The sequence below is a fragment of the Castor canadensis genome, chromosome 7 (genome assembly GCF_047511655.1).
Source record: "Castor canadensis chromosome 7, mCasCan1.hap1v2, whole genome shotgun sequence".
NCBI classification, from domain to species: domain Eukaryota; kingdom Metazoa; phylum Chordata; class Mammalia; order Rodentia; family Castoridae; genus Castor; species Castor canadensis.
This window is the reverse complement of record NC_133392.1, coordinates 25594422-25616993: the sequence shown is the minus strand read 5'-3', so window position 1 is coordinate 25616993 and position 22572 is coordinate 25594422.

The following is a 22572-nucleotide window of genomic DNA, read 5'->3' as shown; positions in this document are numbered from 1 at the left end:
CACTACCATGCATAGCCTACACAAGAAACTTTATCTTTACTTTTGAGATCAGGTTTCATTTATCCCATTGAATTGTGTGTCTTAAATAAGGTGTATGCTTAGTTTTCTATAGTTGAGATATTAATTTTATAAAGGGGAAGGATTGTAACTTCCTTGCCTACAAAATTCCATACTCATCTACAACTTTGTAATGCAGCATATGATGACAGCAGAAGAAATCCATTGCCTGCCATTGTTTCTTGGTCCTTTAATTTTGTTTTTATTTTATTTCATGTGAAATGCACGGTGAGCATGGCAGAAGTAATGGCATCACATTGAGGCAGGTGTTGTGGGCACTTGTGGTTTACTACCAGCACCCACACATCCTCCTTCTGGAAAATTTATTGACTAAGCACTGAGAAACCACCTACCCCCCCCACCTATTTTTAGGGTTTAGTAGAATGGATCTGACTTCCACTCTGAGGGCTGAGTTTATGCCAATTATTGGCACTTTTCATCCCACATCCACAGTGATTAGCTCAGGGATGTTAGAAGATGCTCTGGAGAGGAGAAAGTTCTGTATTCTTCCTCCCACTACTGTCAGAAGCTTCCTTCCCTGACAAGGTGATGAGAGGTTGGCACCTGTAGCAGCTGGATACCACTAAATGAGGCCTGAGATGAGACTAAAGGCACACAGCAGGGGCAGAGAGGGAAAACAAGGTCCTTGGTGATACCATTTAAACTGCTGGACTGAGGTACACATGAGGCTAGACAAGTTCTGCACTTTATGGTTGACTGACCCAGTAACTCTCTCTTTTAAATTTTTGCCTTAATCTGATTAGAGGGGCAACTAATCTCCTTGCAAAGTGGTGTCATTTAACTAGTTATGGCCAAAGGGCTCTTTGATTTCTGAGCAAAAGCAGTGACCCTCCAGCACTCTCATGCTGCCTTGCCATGGCAATGAAAAGCCATTCCTTAATGGGACCGCCATCAGCAGCCTCCTGAGAGCCTTTCTGCAATAGCCAACCCTGTTGTCTACAATGAACCTACACCATGAGTGAGAGAGAAATGACAGATTCCAGAAAAAACATAGCCTTTCCTACATGGGTGTGTAGTATGTTGTGAGCTGCTGCTGGGCTGTACCATATACTTCACACACAGGGATTATTCCTAAGACAAAAGTGCAATGAGGCTTCTGTAGCAAATATTTCCACAGACTATTGAATTGTGAATATTGCAAGGTAGATTGGATTAGAAACAACTCTAAACAAATCTTTTAGCAGGTACACTTACTGGGTTTTCAGATAAATCTTGCTTGCACAAGTACAGTCCTCTATCCACCAAACACAAACTTCCCCTGAACGTGTGAGTGTCTACAAAGAAAGAAAAAGAAAACCAAATGGAAAACAAGGCTCTTCCATGGAAGCATGTTCTAAATATCTTTCTAGTATGTCAATCTGAGGAGTTGGGAAAAAGTTCTTGTATTTATTTAGATTATAAGTAAATTTTTTATAATTTCTTTTCTGAAGAAATATTAACTATTATCCGTAATATCACTCAAGTTACACATAACTGATTAGGAGTAGAAAGTGAAATAAAGATTATTGCATGACCATATTTAAGCTAAAGTTACTTGGAAATTCAATGGGATTATTGCCTAATGGACAAGCCTAGAATCAGGAAAGTATGCATTGCAGTTTTAAAATGAATATGTTTCATATCTTAGAGCAGTTTTAGGAACCGTAGGAAAATTGGGCAGAAAGTACAGAGAACTATCCCTCCCCTCCACATATACAATTCTCTTACTGCTGACATCTCACATTAGAGTGGCACATTTGTTACAATTTATGACTTTGTATTGATACTGTATTATTGACTAACATCTATGGTTCATATTAAGGCTCTTTCACTCTTCGTGTTGCTAATTCTGTGGGTTTTGACAAAGGTATAATCACCATCAAAATATCATACAGAATAGTTTCACTGCTCCACCTATTCATTCTTCCTTCCCTCCTCCTCACACATCCCTCACAGCCAGTGATCTTTTTACTGTCGCCACAGTTTTGCCCTTTCCAGAAGATCATAGAGTAGAATCATTGATGTAAAACAGTATCTGAAAAGATGCTCAAATCATTCGAAATGAGACAGTGTCTAGGCTTCTCAGATTGGCTTTTTTCACTTAGCAGTAAGCATTAAGGGTCCTTTCAAGTTTTTGATTGCTAATAGCATATTTCTTTTTTATTATTGAGTAAAATTCCATTGTATGAACATAGCACACTTTGTTTATCTACTCATCTGTTGAAGACATCTTACTTGTTTCTAAGTTTAGGATATAAGAATAAAGCCACTATGAATATTCATGTGCAGTTTTTTGGAATGGGCATATGTTTCCAACTCATTTGGGCAAATACTAAGGAGTGCAATTGCTAGAGTATATGAAGTGTGTGTTTAGTTTTGTAAGAAATTTCCAAACCATCTTCTAAAATGGCTATACCACGAGCAATGAATGAGCATTTCTGTTGCTTCACACTGGCACATGTTATCACTAGTATTTTGGATTTTAGACATTCTAATAGGTGGTGATGGTATCTCATGGCTTTAATGTGAAATTCCCTAAGGACAAATGGTTTGAGCACCTTTCAGATGCTTGTTGTCAATCTATGCATCTTTTTAAGTAAGGTGTCTATTCAAATGTTTGCCCATTTCTTAATGGGTCTTCCTTCCTTCCTTCCTTCCTTTCTTCCTTCCTTCCTTCCTGCTCTCCCTTCTCTCCCTCCCTCCCTTCTTTCCCTCCCTCCTTTCCTTCTATCCTTTATCCTTCATACCTCCCTCCTGTTCTTTCTTTCTGAATTATTGCATATCAAATCCAGGGTCTTGTGTATTCTAGGCAAATACTTTCATTTTCTTATTGTTGAATTTTAAGTGTTCTTTTTATATTTCAGACAGGAGTCCTTTATTAGATATATATTTCATAGAGCTTTGGTTCTTAGTGTGTGGTTTGTACAGGGGATTGAACCCAGGGCCTCCCACATGCTAGACAAGTGCTCTATCACTTGAACTACATCCACAGCCTTCCCATCCCTTTTTAAAATTTTGCTTTTGAGATAGAGTCTTGCTAATTATGCCTGTGCTGGCCTCAAACTGGCAATCCTTCTACCTCCTCCTTCCAAGTAGCTGGAATTATAGGCATGTACCACCACTTCTGGCTGTATTTTCATAATAGTATCTTTCATAGAACAGAAGCTTTTAATTTAATAAGGCCCAACTTATCAACTTTTTCTTCCATAGGTTTTGGTTTGGTATTGTATCTAAAATGTTATCACCAAGCCCAAGGTCACTTTGATTTTCTCTTATGTTTTATAGCTTCACATTTTACACTTAGGTGTGTGATTCATTTTGAAATTTGTTTTGTGAAGGGTCTAAATCTGCATACAGATTTCTTTTTGGATTTCACATCCAGTTATTCCAGCTCTATTTGTTGAAACGATGATAATGTCTTCACTGAATTGCCTTTGCTCCTTTTCAAAGATCAGTTCACTGTATTTGTGTAGGTTCTATTTCTGGGCTCTTTGTTCTGTTCCATTGATCTAATTGTCTTTTCTTTCACCGATACTACACTGTCTTTATTCTTACAGCTTTAGGTACTAAGTCTTGAAGTCAGATTCTGTTGGTCCTCTGACATTTTCCTTCAATATTACATTGACTATTTGCGGTCTTTTGCATTTCTATGTAATATCAAATCTTCCTATCATGCCTGTGTAATATCTCTCCATTTGTTTAGGTCTTTGAACTCTCTCAGTAGGGTTTTATAGTTTTACCCATATAGACCTTGCACATCTTTTGTTAGATTTACAACTAGTTCATTTTATTGGTGCTGATGTAAATGGTATTGTGTTTTTAACTTCAAATTCCAAGTGTTGGGCTAGTGAAGTATCTCAAGTGGTAGAGTATCCATCTAGCAATTATGAGGCCCTGAGTTCAAAGCCCAGTGCCACTAAAAACAAAAAAATCTATTCAAATTCAAATTATTTATTACTAGTATATAAAAAAGCAATTGACATTTGTATGCTAAACTTTTACTGTGCAACCTTCCTATGATCACTGAATTCTAGAAATGTTAGTTGATTCCTTAAGATTTTCTATATAGACAATCATATTATCTGAGAACAAAGTTAATTTTGTTTCTTCCTTCACAGTCCATATACCTTTCACTTCTTTTGGTCTTATTGCTTTAGCTCAAACTTCTAGTACAATTTGAATAGGAATTTGCACCATAAAATATGATGTCAGCTGTAGATATCTTATAGAATTACCAACTTGAATTTCTCCATTCTTCATTTTCTGAGAGGTATTTTTGTTTTACCATAAAAAGGATGTGGATATTGACAAATGCGTTTCTGCATCTCCTGATACATTTTTTTTCTTATTTAGACTGATGGTGTTTACCTTTGATGTAATGTATTACATTGGTTGAGTTTTGAATGTTACTCAATCAGTTACTCAAATTTGAAATAAATTTGACACTTGCTCATGATATCTAATTGTTTTTCTACATTGTCAGATTCAATCTGTTATTATTTTGTTGAAGATTTTTGCATCTGTTCTCACGAGAGATAGTCATCAGCAGGTTGTTCTTCTTGTGATGTTTTTGTCCAGTTTGGGTGTTAAGGTAATGCCTCAGAGAGCGAGTTAGGAAGTATTTCTTCTGCTTCTATTTTCTAAAAGGGATTGTAGAGAATTGGTTGCACTTCTTCAGAGAACCCACTTGTACCTGGTGCTTTCTTTTTGGGAAGGTTATTAATTATTGATTCAATTTCTTTGACATAGGCCCTTTCAGAATATCTTCTATTGCCTTTCTAGGAGAATTGGTCCATTTATCTAGATTATCAAATTTGTGGGCATAGAGTTGTTCATAGTATTCCTTTATTGAGGATTTTATGTCCATGAGGAGTTGGGCATACCTGTAATTCCAGCACTTGGTAGGCTCCAGGGGAACATGAGTTTGAGGCCAGCCTGGGCTACAAACAAACAAAACCAAACCTATGGAGCCAGTTGTCAAGAACACTTTTTCATTTAGGATTATGGTCTTTTCTTTTCCCTCTTTCCCTCCTCCATGTGAGCTTGAATAGAGTAGGCGTTCTTCTGGTGTCGGATGAAGCATCCTATAAATGTTAATTGTATTCAGATGATTAATGGTGCTGTTCAGGTTGACTATATCCTTACTAATTTGGTCTTCTTCTCATAGATCCATCTGTCTGAAGAACTTCTTTACCTTTCTTGCAAAGGAAGTCTACTGGCAAGATATTCCTTCAATTTTCATTTGCTGAGAAAGTATTTCTCCTTTAGGCTTGAAGGATAATCCATTGGATACAGAATTCTAAGTTGGCACGTTTTTGTTTTTTCTTTCAACACTTCAAGTATTCTACTTCACTCTCGACTGCATGTTTTTTGAAGAAAAGTCCAGTGTAATTCTATGAGGAAGTTACTGTTCCCCTGTTGGCTTCTTTTAAGATTTTCTCTTTCTCTTTGATGTTCTGCAATTTGAATATGATTTTTGTCTTTATCTGCTAGGTGTTCTCTGAGCTTCCTGTGTCTGTTTGTAAGTGTAAATACCATTATTTTTTTTTAAATTATCAACCTTTATTACTTCAAACATTTCCGCTGTTTTTTTCCTCCATCTGGTATTCTCATTATGTATGTGTACATATTATGTTATATCTTTTGTAATTGATCTGTTGTTGGTGGCTATTCTGTTCTCTTTTTTTCTCTTTGCTTTTCAGTTTTGGAAGTTGCTATAATGTATTTTTCTATGTTCATTGATTTCTTCCTCAGTAATATCCAGTCTACTGACAAGCACATCAAAAGCATTCATTTTTCTTACAGTGTTTTTACTCCTTCTATTTCATTTGATTCTTTTTAGTTGAATGTCTCTGCTTACATTATCCATTTGTGGTTTACTTTTTGCATAACAGTCTGTAGTATATTACTAATAGTTGTTTTAAACTCCTGGTCTAATTATACCAGGATCTCTATTATATATGAGTTTTGTTCCCATTCTTTCACTTTTGCTGGTAATGAGGTTTAAACTCAGGGCCTCACTTGAGCTACACCCCACACCTTTATTTGCTTTAGTTAGGGTCTTGCATTTTTGCCTGGGCCAGTCTGGACTATGATCTTCCTATTTATGCCTCCCAAGTTGTTGTGATGAGACACCACCATGTTCATCTTATTAGCTGAGAGAGTCTTGTTCTAACTTTTTGGTCCTGGCTGGCCTCCAACCACAATCCTCCCCATCTCCACCTTCCAAATAGCTGACATTATAGGTGTGAACCACTGCACCTGGCCTGTTTTGATTCTTTTTGTGTCTCTTCAAACATGCTTGGTCTATATTTTTGTATGCTTTGACATTTTTTGTTAAAAGCTGGACATGAAGTAGTGGGTAAAAGGAACTGAGGTAAATAGGCTTTACTGTGAGGCTTTATGTTATTTGGCTAGAAGTTAGGTTGTGTTTCCTGTTTCTTTGGCTCTGCCAGAAGCTACAATTTCCTCTGGTATTCTTTTTTTTGTGCCTCCTTGTTGTCTTTGGGCTTCTCTAGAGACTCCTTAAATGAGGTCTGAGATGTGCAGATAATTATAAGCCTCCTGGTATGGTCTCCAGCAGTGGTTTCTGCTTCTTGGCCTCTGTTTTGGAACATTGTGAACTTTTATATTTGCCTATCTCCAATTTATAAAAACTGAAGTATGTTTGTTGAGATTGACATATTTAGCACATGGTTTCTAAATGTAGAGGATGGGTTTTCCTAACTGGACTGAGTCCATGCTCTGTGCATGGCCAAGTATTCTATATTTTTCTTTGGGTGCTGCTTCTGCTTTATTCTGAAAGAAGCAAACAGTGATAGTTTACTGAATGACTCTAGCAATGAATGTGTTTAAAGGTCTGATTGCAGAGCTAGGGTGGTGAATATAAAAGGGATGGCTTCTAAGATCTCAATTACTTTGGCTATTTTTAAGAGATAATAGTATGAAGTCTCAGTAAGATGGCATAATTCTAACTAGAGAGGTCATTTGGTGATGGAAGTGTTTGTCATCTCTATCATAACCTTCAAAGATGCCTTCTGCCTCTTATTTGTATTGGTTTGCACATGAATTTGAAAGTCATCCAATTACATATGGATAGAAATTTCAATCTCAAAACATCATACTTTTAATCCTACTATTTCACAACAGAATATTCCTTACCATGAAGTATTTGGTTCCAGGAGCGACAAAGTCAATTGCCTGAAATTACCCATCACAAGCATCTAGGACTTTGTCTAAGTCTGGCTCCTTGCCAAAAGTGTAGAGCTAAAGAGATCCCTGAAAAACACATGTGGAGAGAGAAAAGAAAAGAAACATATTACAATCATTGCATATGTAGTTTACAAAAATTTATTAAATGCCTATTGTGAGTAAGGTACTGTGTGGGAACAGGTGATGAGAAACTATGGAACTCAGTGAGGCCCTGACTTTGAGGGCTTAAAATCTAGATGCTTGATTTGTTCATTTATTGACTGGTTGATTGAGTCATTCACTCATCACTGAAAATAATGAATATGGTTACTTTGATTGCAGGCTTTTGTTTTTTAAATTACAAAACATAACAAAACACTTTTTTTCTGATTTTAAAAATAATTTCTGTTTACATAGAAAATTTTGAAAGTGTGGAAAACCAGAAAGGTTGCTAAAAGGAACCAAATCCCACCACATGTTAAACACAAAGTGGGGGACACTAATTAAAAATTAAATAATGCTTTATTGAAATCATGGTGATGTGGCTGAGGCACTTCATGACTTGTTTATCATTCTCGGTTCCAAAGTTCACTTCTCAAAAAAAAAAAGAAAAAAGAAAAATCTATCTTTAAAGGTATGTATCTCTAACAAGTAGCAGTAATATAATGTGGTCACTTTATCTCATGGAACTTACATTCTACTGGGAGATTCAGACAGTAAATTATATATCCAAATATATATTGCATGCCAAATCATGATAACTGTAAGCAGAAAAAAATAATAAAGCAGAGAAGGATACTACATAGGCAAAATAAGAGGGTAAAAACATTAAACTGAGCATCCAAGAAAAGCTTCAGTGACCAGGTAACTTTAGAGAAAAGATTTGGAGGAAAGGGGGAAAGGGCCCACAAGGATCTTTTGGGAAAGCATTCCAGAGGAGGGGCCTTTTAAAACACACTAGGATTTTGGCTTTTATTCCAGATAAGAAGCCACTAGAGGGCTCTGAAAAGTAGTGAGAAATGTTTTGCTCACTCTGGCTGGTGTGTTGAAAATAGCTTATTTATTCATACACTGAGAGAGTACATTAAAATGTCCAATTAATATTATGGCTTTGTTTTTTCTTATCTATCATGTTTTGTTTTATGTATTTGAGGCTATGTTGTTAGGTACATATGAGTTTTCCATGTTTATATATTCCTGGTGCGTTTGACTTTTATTACTTCAAAATAAGGCCATTTATCTGTAGAAATGATTTGTTTTTCAAATTTAAGAACTATCATGTTCACTATTAATATATGTACTGGATTCCTTTTGGTTAATGTTTGCATAAAACATATTTTCCATCTTTTTTTGGTCTTTTTGTACCTTTATGTTTTACATATGTGATTTATAGCACATAGTTGGATTTTTTTTAATCCAGCATAATGATCTTTGCCTGTTAATTCAACCATTTATATGGTTTTATACTTGTAATTATTAATTAATATACTTGAGTCTAAATGCAGCATGTTAACTTGTGCTTTCTAGCTATCTCATTTGTTTTGCATTTCTTCTTAAACCTTCTTTTTTTTTTTTTTAACATGTCACTTTTTCCCTTTATAATTTGGAAATTTTGTCCACTGTTTCCATTCTTTTAGTGGTTGCCTTAGAAATTACAGCATGCATACTTAACTTATCAACATCAAATTTACTCTAAGTCAACTTTACTGTCCTTCTGGGTAATATAAGACCCTTGGAACACTTTGTTCCATTTACTCTTTCCTCCCTCAACTTATATTCTTGTCTGCTTTTTTGTTTTTCAGTGCTGAGGATTGAATAGAAGCCAGGTCTTCACACACGCTAAGCAAGTGCTGTGCCACAGAGCCACATCCCCAGCCCTATTGTCCAGGATTTAACTCAATGCCATTGTTAAACCTAACTGTTCTTTGTGGTTTGGTACATTTCTCTACACATCCTTAGTGCTCCTTGTGCTTCTTGTACCACAGACCTTCCAGCTGGATCATTTTCCTTCTGCGTAAAGCTTATTCTTTAGAATTTTTCTCTATAACAGTCTGCTTCTGATAAACTCTCATTTTTAGGATTACCTAGAAAAATCTCTTTTCACCCTCATACTGAAGAACTATTTTCATTGGGAATAGAATTCCAGTTGGTAGTTATTTTCTTGCAGTGCATTATGGGTCAGCAAACTTTCCGTAAATGGACAGGCAGTAAATATGTGAAGCTTTGCAGGCCATGAGGTCTCTGTCACAGTACTTAATGCTGCCATTATAGTGTGACAGCAGCTATGGACAATACTTAAGTCATGGGTTTGGCTGTGTTCCAATAAAATCTTATTTACAAAAACAAGTAGAAAGCTGGCTTTGGCACATGGGGCCAAGGTTTGCTGCCCTTGTGCTACACTAATGATATCATTCCACTATCTCTTACTTACGTTATTACCACAGAAAAAGCCAACTGTTGGTCTAATTGAAATTCCTTTGATGTAATTTGTCTTTGTTTTTCAACAATTTCAACTTGGGAAATCTAAGAATAACATATTATGAATCCTCTTGGGATTCATTGGACCTCTTAAACCTATAAATTAATCTTTTTAATCTGTTCTGGAATATTCTGAGCCAATGTCTATTGAAGTATTGCCTCTGCCTCATTCTTTCTCCTCTCTGGAACTCCAATAAAATGTATGTTAGATCTTTTCACTGTGTCATTCATTCTCTTACCCTCCCTACTCTATTTCTTTCCCTTTTTCTTCTCTGGGCTATATCTTAGTAGCCTCTCTGGTCTATCTCCAGTTCATTAATTCTGTCTTTGGCTACATCCAATCTTCTGCCAGATATGTTCATTTAAAGTTTATCATTTATTTATTTAAAACATGGTAGAGTTATTTTGATTCTGGTAAGTACCAGAAACTAAAATGTTTCCATATTTAAATGTAAGTTTATTAAACTTTATTTGTAATTCATCCAAAATTGAGTTGTAACAACTTCTAAATTGCCTTCCTCCTCTCCCTGCCTCTCTCCTTCCTTTCATCCTGTTTTCCTCTTCCTCCTCCCCTCCTTTCTCTTTCTTATAATCCTTTTTAAAAATGTAAAAGCTGTTCCTGAGCTTAGGCTACAAAAAGAAAGTCATAGTTTGTTGCTATTATAGAAAAGTACTCCCCATAGCACTGATTAAAATTTGGAATTTGAGGGAGGATGGAAGATTGCAGTTTGAGGCCAGTCTAGGCAAAAGTTAGCAAGATCCCATCTCAACAAATTAGGCCAGGTGTAATATATAACACTAGTCCTGGCTATGCTGGTAGCATAGGTAGAAGAATCAGTCTGAGGTAAGCTGGGACAAAACTTGAGATCCTATTAAAAAAATACCTAAAGCAATAAAAAGAGCAAAGGGAAAGGCTCAACTGTTAGAGGCCTGCCAAGCAAACATGAAGCTCTGAGCTCAAAACCCAGTATCCCCTCCCCCTCAAAAAAAATAAGATTCTGAATTTAGGATTCCATAATATAACATTTTCCTTCCTTTCTTGATTCCTTCCTTCCTTCCTTCCTTCCTAATCCTTCTCTCTCTCTCTCTCTCTCTCTCTCTCTCTCTCTCTCTCTCTCTTTCTTTCTTTTGCAGTGCTAGGGATGGCACCAGGGACTTTGGACATGAGCTCAGAACCCAGTACCTCCCCCATCAAAAAATAGGATTCTGAATTTAGGATTCCATAATATAGCATTTCTCTTCCTTTCTTTCCTTTTTCTTTCTTTCCTTCCTTTCTTTTTCTTTTCTTTTCTTCTTTCTTTCTTTCATCTTTCTCTTCCTTTTTTTTTTTCTTTTGCAGTGCTAGGGATGGCACCGGGGACCTCATACATGCTAGGTAAATGCTCTACTACTGTCTACTACTGAGCTACATCCCCAGTCCCATCCTTTGTATTAGAACTAGTCAAATAGAGTAGTTTGTGTGTGTAAGATGTTCAGCACTACCTGAGCTCTTTGCTATGCCGTACTGGTTAGAATTGCGTTTACCACAACCTAATGCCTTTGTTTTCTTTAGACATCCTTATACTCATCCGTACAGCAAAATTTTTTTGAGCTATGAATCAAATTAATAGAATTCTTAAGTTCCTTAAGAGCTCCATGTTCCTTCCCTTCTTTCACTTGGATGTTCATTCATCTAACAAAAATTAATTGGGCATTTACTACATTGTCTGTTCTAGGTTCAGGGATACAGTGGTAAACATACAAGACAAAAAAAAAAAAATTCCGTGCCCTCAGGGAGCTTGGGTCCTGATGAAGTGTGATATGCTGAGGAGAGTGATGAATAAAGCAAGGTTGGCAGAAAAGGCTGTGAGGTTGTGGAACGCTGTGAACATATGCAAACAACCAGTTTGCTATTCAAATCTCTGTGACCTCTGCAAGCTACCTTTCTAATAAATACTCAGTTAGTTGTTTAATGTTTTAGGTTGCTCTTTTAATTTATGAAAGATTTGTAGATTCGAGGTAGTGACAAGTGTGGTACTGCCAAAGTAACTTTCTGCCAGATTCCCATCAAAGTTTTTGAATGATTGATATCTGAAGAACTATGTATTGGGTATTGGTTGTATACCAGGCATTGTGGCAAGCCCTGAGGGTTCTTTCTTCTCAATAAGACACTCAACTATTTAGGGAAGAAGTTCCAAGTATCAGAATCAGAAAGCATGGTAGGTTACAGCAGAGAAGATCTTAAATATCATAGGAACATTGATGATAAAGCAATAGGTTCCTCTTGGTGGAGTAGAATTATCATTCAAGATGAACTCAGCAATATGACTAAAGCAGCAAGCATACATAAGATTCATCATGATAATTTTTTAAAGGGATAGATGACTTTAATTGTACTATTGGTTTATCCCATGCCTCGTAGCCTTGGATAGTTAGAAAATAAATACTTGAGTAACCATTTGGTCATCAAGTGAGCTTTAAAAAAGAGACAAAACTTGTGAAGATGACTAAACAGCTTTCTTTTTTTTTTTATTGATGATCTTTTTTTTTTTCATTTTTCTTTTATTATTCATTTGTGCATACAAGGCTTGGTTCATTTCTCCCCCCGCCCCCACCCCCTCCCTTACCACCCACTCCACCCCCTCCCGCTCCCCCCCTCAATACCCAGCAGAAACTATTTTGCCCTTATCTCTAATTTACTAAACAGCTTTCAATTAATGACATTTCTGTTGTGTCTGACACAAAGGAAAAAGAGATATTCATTGAATCACCATTATGTAAAAACTTCTTGTGGCTGGGGGAAAGGCGGGGCAGGGGTAGGTGGCTCAAGTTGTAGAGTACCTGCCTAGCAGGCATGAGGCTCTGAGTTCAAACCCCAATGCTGCTTGGGGAGGGCAGAGTTCTCTTGATGACATCTAAATTAAGAATATAAATCACACATACACACACACAATCTTTGATTTTTTTTTTGAGATAGGGTCTTGCTATGTAGCCCAGGCCAGCCTCAAACTCATAATCTTCCTGCACCACTATACGTGGCTTTCAAAACCTTTAAAAAATACCTATAAAACAAAAAACACCAGCACCAACCTGATTCTTTCAGTACCAATGAATCTGTATGCATGAAAAAATGTGAGGATTAAAACTTGAAATTTTCTGGTTGTGGTATGTTAAGCTACTATTGTATGTTTCTTTTATTATTTTATTTAATAAATATCTCTGGCATACTTTAAAAAGAAATGTGACATAATGTGAATTATGTGAGCAGACCTCATAAGTTTCAACTCTTAGAGTTTTAAAAGAAAACGAATTTCCAACAACACAGCCTCCTTTTCAGCCCTCTAGGATCATAGATTAAACATTTTCATCACTCAAGACCAAGCATGAAAAACTGGATCCCAACTTAATACTGTTTGAGAAATGTACATTTGCAAGTATGTTTAGGAATGTGTGAGTTTATAAAAGGGATTTCTATTTGGGAACTTCTGTTTGAAAAGCAGTGGAAGTAAATGGAAAAAAAAAAAAAGAAAGAAACTGAGCTGTTGAGATGAGATTCACTATCTTGGGTCAAATTTCTGTCCAGATAGCACTGTCTTTGATTTACCCCTCTCTCCTATGTTTCTAACAACCTAAATAAGTCGCATAGTTTTGCTAAGGCCTATTGAAGGCCTATAATGTGCCCTTCTAGTGGAAGTTACAAGAAAGACTTGGAATGGAAACATGGGATTATGTCATGTTTGTAATCTTGTAAAAGTCCCTGGATTTCTAATGCGGCCAAGTCATTATTGGTTTCTTTGGCATTGGTACCCAAGTCACAAGAATGACATTTAAAAGAGGAATGAAATCAAGACACTTGAGAGCTATATTTGGTTACGATTTTACTTGCTGTCCGATCATTAATCAAAGTTTTATCTGTTTCCTCCACCTTGTTTAGCTATAAAATGAAAAAGTAGACTACCGGGAAAATTAATTTCTAACTAAATGCAAAGTATATTCCTTCATTAATATTCCTGTATGATTTAGGGCTGTCAAACTATAAATTAAATATCTGCTTTTAGAAAGAGGTTAAAATGCACTGAGTGCAAAAGTCCTATGAAATAGAGACATTTATTTACTATGCACATTTAAAAACTGGTGACTCCACATTTAAGTATCTAAAGGAGGTATTTCATAGCATTTTCTGAATAACAAGGACAATTGCTTGATGTTTACATTTTTTATGTAGGATCATCACATTGGTGCAAAGTGTGGAAGAAAGACAAGGGCTCTGACAGAAAGTTACTGCAGAAAAACAATTTGAGATAGTTGAAATTTGGGAGTTCTAGACATACTAAACAAAAAGTAATTGAAAACCATAGTATGTATTTGTTTATACTTTGCTGGCTCTGTGTGGCTGTTTGTGGTCCTGTTTCCATAGCTAAGACCTAGGCTAGAAAAGCAATTCTCTATAACTTAAAAGTGATTCAGGGCTGGTGGAATAAGTAGTAGAGCACCTGTCTATAGGAATGAGGCCCTGAGTTCAAACCCAATCCCAGTGTGGTCAACAAAAAGGAGAAGGGCAAATTATTCATTGTTCTTCATTAGAGGAAATACTAAGGGGTGGAAACTTTTTCTTGCCACACAGATTTTTTTAGTAAACTTATTCACACATTGAATTATTTCTAACACTCATAGCTTCATTCTCTGCAGTGCTCTAAAATATTTGGAAATGTCCACTTTCTTCACCCTCTGTGTAACATGAGTTTAACACAAACATCAGCAGTTATAATCCAGGACTGAAGGGTCAGAAGAGTGATGCTGGTTACTCTCATTCCAAGGGCCTTGCCTTGCCACTCTGTGCCCTGTCTTCCTCTTGAACATCACTCTGTACTTCCTTTATCACTTGAATCTCATTTATCATGCTCCAGCCATGCAAGTCTTTCTTCAGTTCCTCAAACATGCCAGGTTGTCTTCCCTGGGCCTTTGCACAAGCAGTCCCTCTACCTGAAACACTCTTATTGCAACACTAGCAATGTCTGCTTGTGTTTCAAATCTCAGCTTCAGTGTCACCTCCCAGAGGCCTTCCTTGACACCCCATCCCCTGTATTCTGTCATATTATCACAGCTTGCAATGCTCTGATGTCTCTACTTGTGTTGTTGTGCTTTCTCCCTGACAAGGGTGGGAACTCAGTGAGGATCATGCCTGGTTGATTACCACATGATCCTATTGCCTAAAACAACGTCTCCAACATGGAAGAAGCTTGAGAAATATATGCGGAAGGAAGGAAGGAAGGAAGACAGGAAGAAAGGAAGGAAGGAAAGGGTGTGGCACTGTGCACAAGTTCTCCTATTTGAAACCATCCTCCACTCTTCTCTGTCTGACTCTCTCCTGCATTTGCTCCTACTTCAGGGACAGTGTCTTTTCAGGCTCCTCTTTCTCCCCTTGACTTTTGGCAGCAGTCTTTCTCTAAGCCTTTTTATCTTCACTCTTATTTTCTCTGCTTGTTCTCCTTCCATCCACCCCTCCTTAGTGTTATCTGTGTCAATGACATGCACATCTTGACTCATCTGTGTCATCTGACACAGGTCTACTTGCCAACTTCCACGCCACATCTCCACTTCCATGCTTTCTGTCCCCAAAATTCAGTGCCTCCAAGGGTAAATCACACCTGGTCTCCCCATTTCTGCCTTCATCTTCCCAACCTTCCACCTCAAACTCTAGTCTTGTACTCTCGCAGTCTCCATAGCTAATCTATACTAAAAACTATGGTGATGCCCTCTACCCTGCATGGCTCACAGACAATCAAATGAGATCAGACTTCCTAGACCTCTATCTGTTAGGTAAACAAAGTAATTAATTAATTACCCTGAAAGTTTCTGCCTCTTCACCTACTAGCCCAGCAATGGCAGACAGGGGCATCACTGGTCCACAGATGGGGTCCTTGGGCAAATAGGTGGGGAAAAGTACATCTGTTTCATTAAAAAATGATCCGCATTCTAGAGGTAGCTTTACTTATCTATAGAAAAAAAGAGACATAAGAACAAGTGGATTGACAGAAATTTATTACTGACATAACCACTGCATATCAGTGGGAAGCAAGGGAGAGGAAGGAGGAGGTGTTTTAATATAAACATAAATAAAAACATAAAAGCCAAATGGTAGATCTTAAAAGATAAGTCATAAAAGGACATATTATGTATAGTTATAAATTAGGTAGGTAAGACATTATCAAAAGGTTCCAAATGTATAATGGAGGGATTGTAAATTTGAACGCTGGTAGAGGTCAGGCAGATAATGTGTAGCTACTGGCGAGAGAGATTGTAAACAAAAGGAAAGTGTTTTCTCCCTTGTAAAGTTGGCAGGTACCATTCAGTTCTAGCCAATGGGGTTGTTGACATGTGAGGATTTTGGTTCCAAAATCTTAAGAGAAGTTGGATATTCATGAAAAATGTCTCAAATTTGAAATGTTGACAACTAATTCAAATTTAGAAAACACTGTGGATTAAAATAAGCATATAGGCTGGCTGTGTTTAGCTACCTTTGCAATCTTTATATCAATACTTTATTTTCAAATTCACCATACGCCTACTTTTAATACATAATATGGTTATAAATGTAAAGAATTTAATTCATGGCCTAAATCATTAAATTTAAAGCTCCCTTGGTTATGTTTTATGAATGATAAATAATTTTAGAAAATGATCATGTGCCTACTACTGAAATGTAAAACATAAGTGCTCTTTGACTCTTACTTGCTTTATGGATTAGGAAAATCCACTCAGTGTGTCTCTCATTTCATTTTCTAATAGAAAAATCACACAAATCAACACTCAAAACCAAACAGTATATTTGAGGGAAAAAAAGGAACTAAAGGGTGTGATAAGTTGCTAAGCTGAACTCTTAAGAGTTCTCCAGTCTGCAAACTTATTTATCAATGGCTTTGCATTTCCCTGATGGCAATTTTTCAAAAATTGCAGTTTTAAGGGTATGCCTGTACAACACATCTTGGCCTTTGTTTTTGAGGAGGAGACTGAAAATGGAGAGCACGATGGCACTTTGAGTCTTTGAACTACATCGAAGGCTTCCATTACTATCAACTATAGCCATTATGAACAGCTCACTGTTCAATTTCTCTTTGACCCATTTCTTTTTAAACAGGTGGCTCCCATGAGTCCAGTGAAAGCAACTATTCTTTTTTGTGGATGATGTGACTGAAAGTACACTGTGATCTGTATACTTCCTATACCTAACAGTTTCTTACATTTGCAATTTGCCAGGGCATTAAAGAAATAGGCACAAAACATCAAAAATGTCCTTTTTATACAATTGTCATGTGTTAAAAGAATAAGAACAAATCTAGTTTTGCAAAATTAAACTGTGTTGGGAAAAGCTTTCCTGGGACTTGATATTTAAAGGAAATTTGTTGGGAGATCAAGTCAAATAAAATCTTTTTGAAATGCAACCACACTAAGGTAATTATACATATAGAAAGATGTTATAACTTATGATAAGTTGTATGAATTTATGTGTGTACATGTAGGTGTAAATTAAATTAAGGGCATTTAATTTATCAAATTGACTCAACCATATTACATGAATGCAAATGAAGATTATCACATTGCTTTATAATAAAAAAATCCTCCTACTTTGATTTGAAATAATGTTCCTGGTTACTTCTTTCAATGGTCCGCATGGTCACAGAACTTGAACTTGATAAGCACAGCTGGTGCCAGTTCATGGGGTTAAAAGACATCTGGCTCACATCTACACCAGGCTGTAATTTCTTGCACAAGATGACATTTGCTTCCCAGTTCCTTAGAAGAAAATAGCATTTTGGGGAAAAATTAATGAATGTAACTTTCATGTCTAAAGAATAAATATTTGAAGACAATTTACATAAATTGGGACATATTTTAAAGTATAATTTATATTGGTTATGATACAAACATCAAATTTATAATTTGCTTAGCTGGATGCCTCTAAGAAGCAAATTACTATGTATTATTTAAATGTCATATACTACACCAGGGCTATTTTATCTTCTTTTTCCATTTGAATTTAACTCAACCAAACCTAAAATATGGACTATATCATCACATTTGCTGAAAATCAAGCATAGTGTCTAAATTTCTAAGCGCTATGTCTGAATAACTCCATACAGCTCTGGGTGCCCTGTTCTCACGGGTGCCAACTGGTCATTTACTGAGATTTAAAAACCCAAATGATAGCATTTTAACACTGATTCATCCATTCATTCACCCATTTGGGAGAACACCTTCAAACTGTCCCATAAACCAGGTTCTTGGCTAGATGAATGGAAAGGGAAAAATCCATGTGCGCTTCATGTACACCCTCATACAAGAGCAGCAGAGCTGGGATTAGCAAACAGGACTGGAGCTTTACTATTCTTGTCTCCTGCCTTCCTCCTGCTCTTGCTGCCTTCCATCTCCATCACAAGTGTTTTGACCCTCACAGCAGCTATTGTCTTGCTGGTATGTCTGGTTCCCTTTGATCATTTGACTTTCTGCCTTCGATACCTGGCAAGCCTGTCAAGCCTGGATGGATACAACTGAAAGCCTGGGCTGCTGGGACATAGGAAGAAGTGTACATGTCAGTGATACTGCAGATTCCTTGTTACTTCCCTTATGGATCCTTATATCTATACAACCTCCAATCTTCATGTTTCTCTGGCTGGGTCTCTCTCCCTGATCTAAAGAAGGAATTTTTAGGACTGGGAGCATGGCTCAAGTGGCAGATTGCTTGCCTTGCAATCTGAACTCCAGACCCTGTGTTCAAACTTCAGTACTGCTAAAAAAAAAAGGCAATCATTTCAAACATTCTCCACTCACCCGAAGCCCCTAACTTGCCTTTAGTTTCCTTTTAATCTCAGCAAATGGTCTCAATTCCCACAAAGAAAATAGAGATAATCAGCTGAGAATCTCCTCCCAATTCCTGCTATCACATTTAACCACCTGTTAAGGCTGCATTATCCTCTCCTCTTTGGTTACAGTGGAAGACTCGTCTTTCCTTCTATTGAATGCCTTTCACCACTGATCCTACAGGTCTTGCCTATGAATACTAGGCTGGGGAAGTAGTTCAAGTGGTAGAGAGCCTGCCTCACAAGCATGAGGCTCTGAGTTCAAACCCTACCTCCACCAAAAAAACATCATTAGTTTATCTGTAACTCCTTCTCTTCTACATCTTCAGACTCTTTCTGTCTCCCAACTCCCTGTCAACACTTAGATGCTCAGTACACCATCTTTCAACAAAAGCCAATGTTCAATCTCACCCATCCATGTCTCTCTTCCCTAGGCATGAGCATTTTCTCTGCTCCCTCGGCTCCACTCTCTCCTCATCCCAGGATATCTGCGTCCTGCCACCACCATTCCCTTGACACAGCTCTGTCCAAGAGCCACAGATATCTGCCTATATCTAGTCCTTGTCTAACTCTGCCTCTACCAAAGCTCACACTGCTCACCACAACTACTTCTGGAATGACTATTGGGCTGTCATATACCTTGCATGGTACACCTCATATCCTCTCAGCCGCTATAGTTTCTGGTGCCTTAACCACCTCTCCTAATCAACTCAGGGGCTATCCAGTTCTGTGGATAATATGTTATGTGGGCACACTCCACCTGTGTCTCATCTCACACCTACTTTACATGCCCAGGGGTTTCTCTGTGGCCACTGGACATGAGATGTAAGGGGTGGCAATAAACCTGAAAGTGTGAAGAGTTAACATTGTCTGCAGTGACAATTTGATCAACGGAATACAGGAGTCTGTGGGCAAATTCTTGTCCCCTCTTTTCCCCTTCTTTATTGTCTATATTTGTAGTAGTTCATTGATCCTCTCTGAAGGCCTCCTTTGAGACAGACAGTTGTACTTGGTACCAAGTGATGACCAGCAAAGAAATATGTCATTATATTGGCTCTCCTCCTTTCCTGGGATTGCGCTATGAAAATTGGTTCATGACATTTTGCTTTAGGCTCTGCTTTCTGTGGAATCAGGATGAGTCTCCTTTGAAGGTTCTTTATCATTCCATCCCCTCCATGTGTGTTCTGCTAGGTTTCTCTTTAGGTGTTCTTTTCTCTTAGTAATAAGATGATCAATTTGCTTTAACTACCCCAAATGTTTTAATTTTTATTTAGTTTTTGGTGGTACTGGGGCTTGAACCCAGGACTTCATGCTTGCAAGGTAGATGCCCTATCACTTAAGCTACATCCCCAGCCCTTTTTTCTTTAGTTATTTTTGATTAGGGTCTTGCATTTATGCCTGGGCTGGCCTGGACTGTGATCACGTCCCATGAGAGCTTTTGTTGTTGTTGTTCAGATGAGGTCTCACTAACTTTTTGCCCATACTGGCTTCAAACCATGATCCTCCCAATCATTGCCTTCCCTGTAGCTAGGATTTCAGATGTGAGTCACTGTGTGCAGTCCCCCCAAGTGTTTCTCTGTCAGCTCTCTCTCCTGAGCTACAGACCTGGATATCTGTGGCAGAGGCATATTGTATTCCCAAATATCTGCTCTCCATTTCTCCCTCTGTATAACAGAGCTCCTAGATTTTTGCCAAGCACATGGGTCACCCACAATGAAGACCATGTTTATCAGTTATTTCTTGTAGCTAGAGGTGGCTTGTGGCTAAATCCAGCAGGGTGTAAGTGGTGGTGGTGTGTGCAACTTCTAAGCTATGCATTTTAACACAAAGTCTTTGCCCTCCCCCTCATCTATTTTCCTTCCTCTGGCTTCCCAGAACTCATAGGTGGTAATCAGACTAGAGATGAGGATAATACTCTATGAATGATAGAGTAATACAATAAAGGGAAACTGTTCTAGATACTGAGGAACCACCATATTATCCAAACGAGTTCCCAGGAGACTACAAGTGACCGAAAGACACTTTGGTGGGTGATCTGGTTTTCTGTTTCAGCAAATGAAACTAAACCTCAACTGATAAATCAATACCTACTAGACATCAACATTTATTTATCTTAGGCATCCTCAATTCAGCTTACCTCCCCCTCACCAATTTCTCTTCCCCTATTGCCTTCTTTAACTTCTTTTGTCCTATCCTTCAACATCTTCTTTTTTCTTTTTGTTTTGTATGTAGCTCAGGGGGGCGGCCTTTAACCTGGATTCTCCTGCTTCAACCTCCTGAGTATTGGGATTATAAGCATGTGCCACTATGCCTGGTTTTCCCTTAGCATCTTTCTGAATAATGTCCCCAACTACCCAAGTCACACCTCTAGGTTTAATCTTTGACCCATCCCTCTTCCTCACATTACACCTGACAGTCAGTCACCAAGTCTATGATGCTACCTAAACACCACCTACATATCACTGCTTCCTCCATCCCTAGTCTGTACCACAATCATTTCCCTCCTGAGTCACCATGGCCTCCAAATTGATGTTTGTGCTTGGATTCCTCCAATATGCCTTCCTCAATATGGCCAGAAAGATGATCATGTCACGTCCCTGCTTAAAATCTTTTAATAGCATCCCATTGCCTTTAGGATAAATCATGTGCCCTTTAACATGGCTTATATGGAGTGTGAGTCCTCTTCCCAGTATGCCCAGGAGAACCCCAGTTTAAGTGTGCTGCTTTGCATCAATTATTAATAATAGCCCTTTTTACTCTTAAAAGCATCCTGATTTGGATGGTCATAGTCACCTACTTAAGGCTGCTTGTGAGCTGGCCTTAGACTGTCCCTCCAGGCTCACCTCCTCATGGCTAATCTTGTTTTGCTTATTTTGGCCTCTAAATTAAAACCTGACATGTGTTCTCTGACTTCATGGCCTTTGCACATGCCACTTTCCTGCTTGGAGTCTGCTTCCTTCAACTCTTCTCAAGGCTTACTCCTACTTACTTTAGGTATGGCTATGGGTTGAATTGTGCTCCCCTTCTCCCCCACCCCACCCCACATTCCTATGTACATGTCCTTACCCTCAATACCTCATATAAGAATGTGACCTTATATGGAAATAGGGTCTTTACAGAAGAGAGCAAGTTCAAATGAGGTCATTAGGGTGGACTCTATTCCAATATGACTAATGTTGTAATAAAAAGGGGGCATTAGAAGACAGATACAGACACACAGGTAGAATGCCATGTGAAGATGAAGACAGAGATCTGGGTGGTGCTCCTACAGGCCAAGAAACTAGCAGAAGCTACAGAAAGGCCTGGAACAGATTCTTTCTCACAGCTCTCAGAAGGAACCGACTCTGTCAGTACCTTGATCTTTGAATTCGTGACTCCAAACCTGGAGACATTGAATAATCTGTTGGTTAAGCCACCTATTTTCTGGTACTTTGCTATGAAAAGCCTAGCAAACTGATATGGGTATCTACTTAAACATTACCTTCCCTCCCCAGTAAGTGTTCCCTAACCACCCCACTCCACCCTCAGACTGCATGAAATGCCCTGTTACATGGCCCCATTGTGCTTAAGATCATTGGAAGCTAAGAAAGAATTCAGAACCTCCAGGTTTGAATCCCACTCAGCAACTCACCAGCTCTATAAATTTAGGCAAGTAGCTCATAAGAGCAAGAACAACAATAAAAATCAAACCGGGGGGAATTCCAAGATGGCGGCTAGAGGTAGGAAGCAGAAAGCAACCCTCCTATAGTGAAATCTTGGAGAGATGCTGGAGACACACTTTGCAGGCATAATCACCGAGAAAAGGCATAACTTTGACCCCTCCACATCTCCAGCCGGTGCAGAGAATCTCCACTTCACGTTAAACAGAGAAACGAGGAGGGCCCCCGGGGCCGCCAGTGGCCGGCGCCCATACGGCTTGGGAAGATGCGGACCAGGTGAGCTTTGCGGTACCGCAGTAGCCCCACAGACAAGCCTGGGCCAGAGCAGCATAGCCCCCTGGACAGACTGA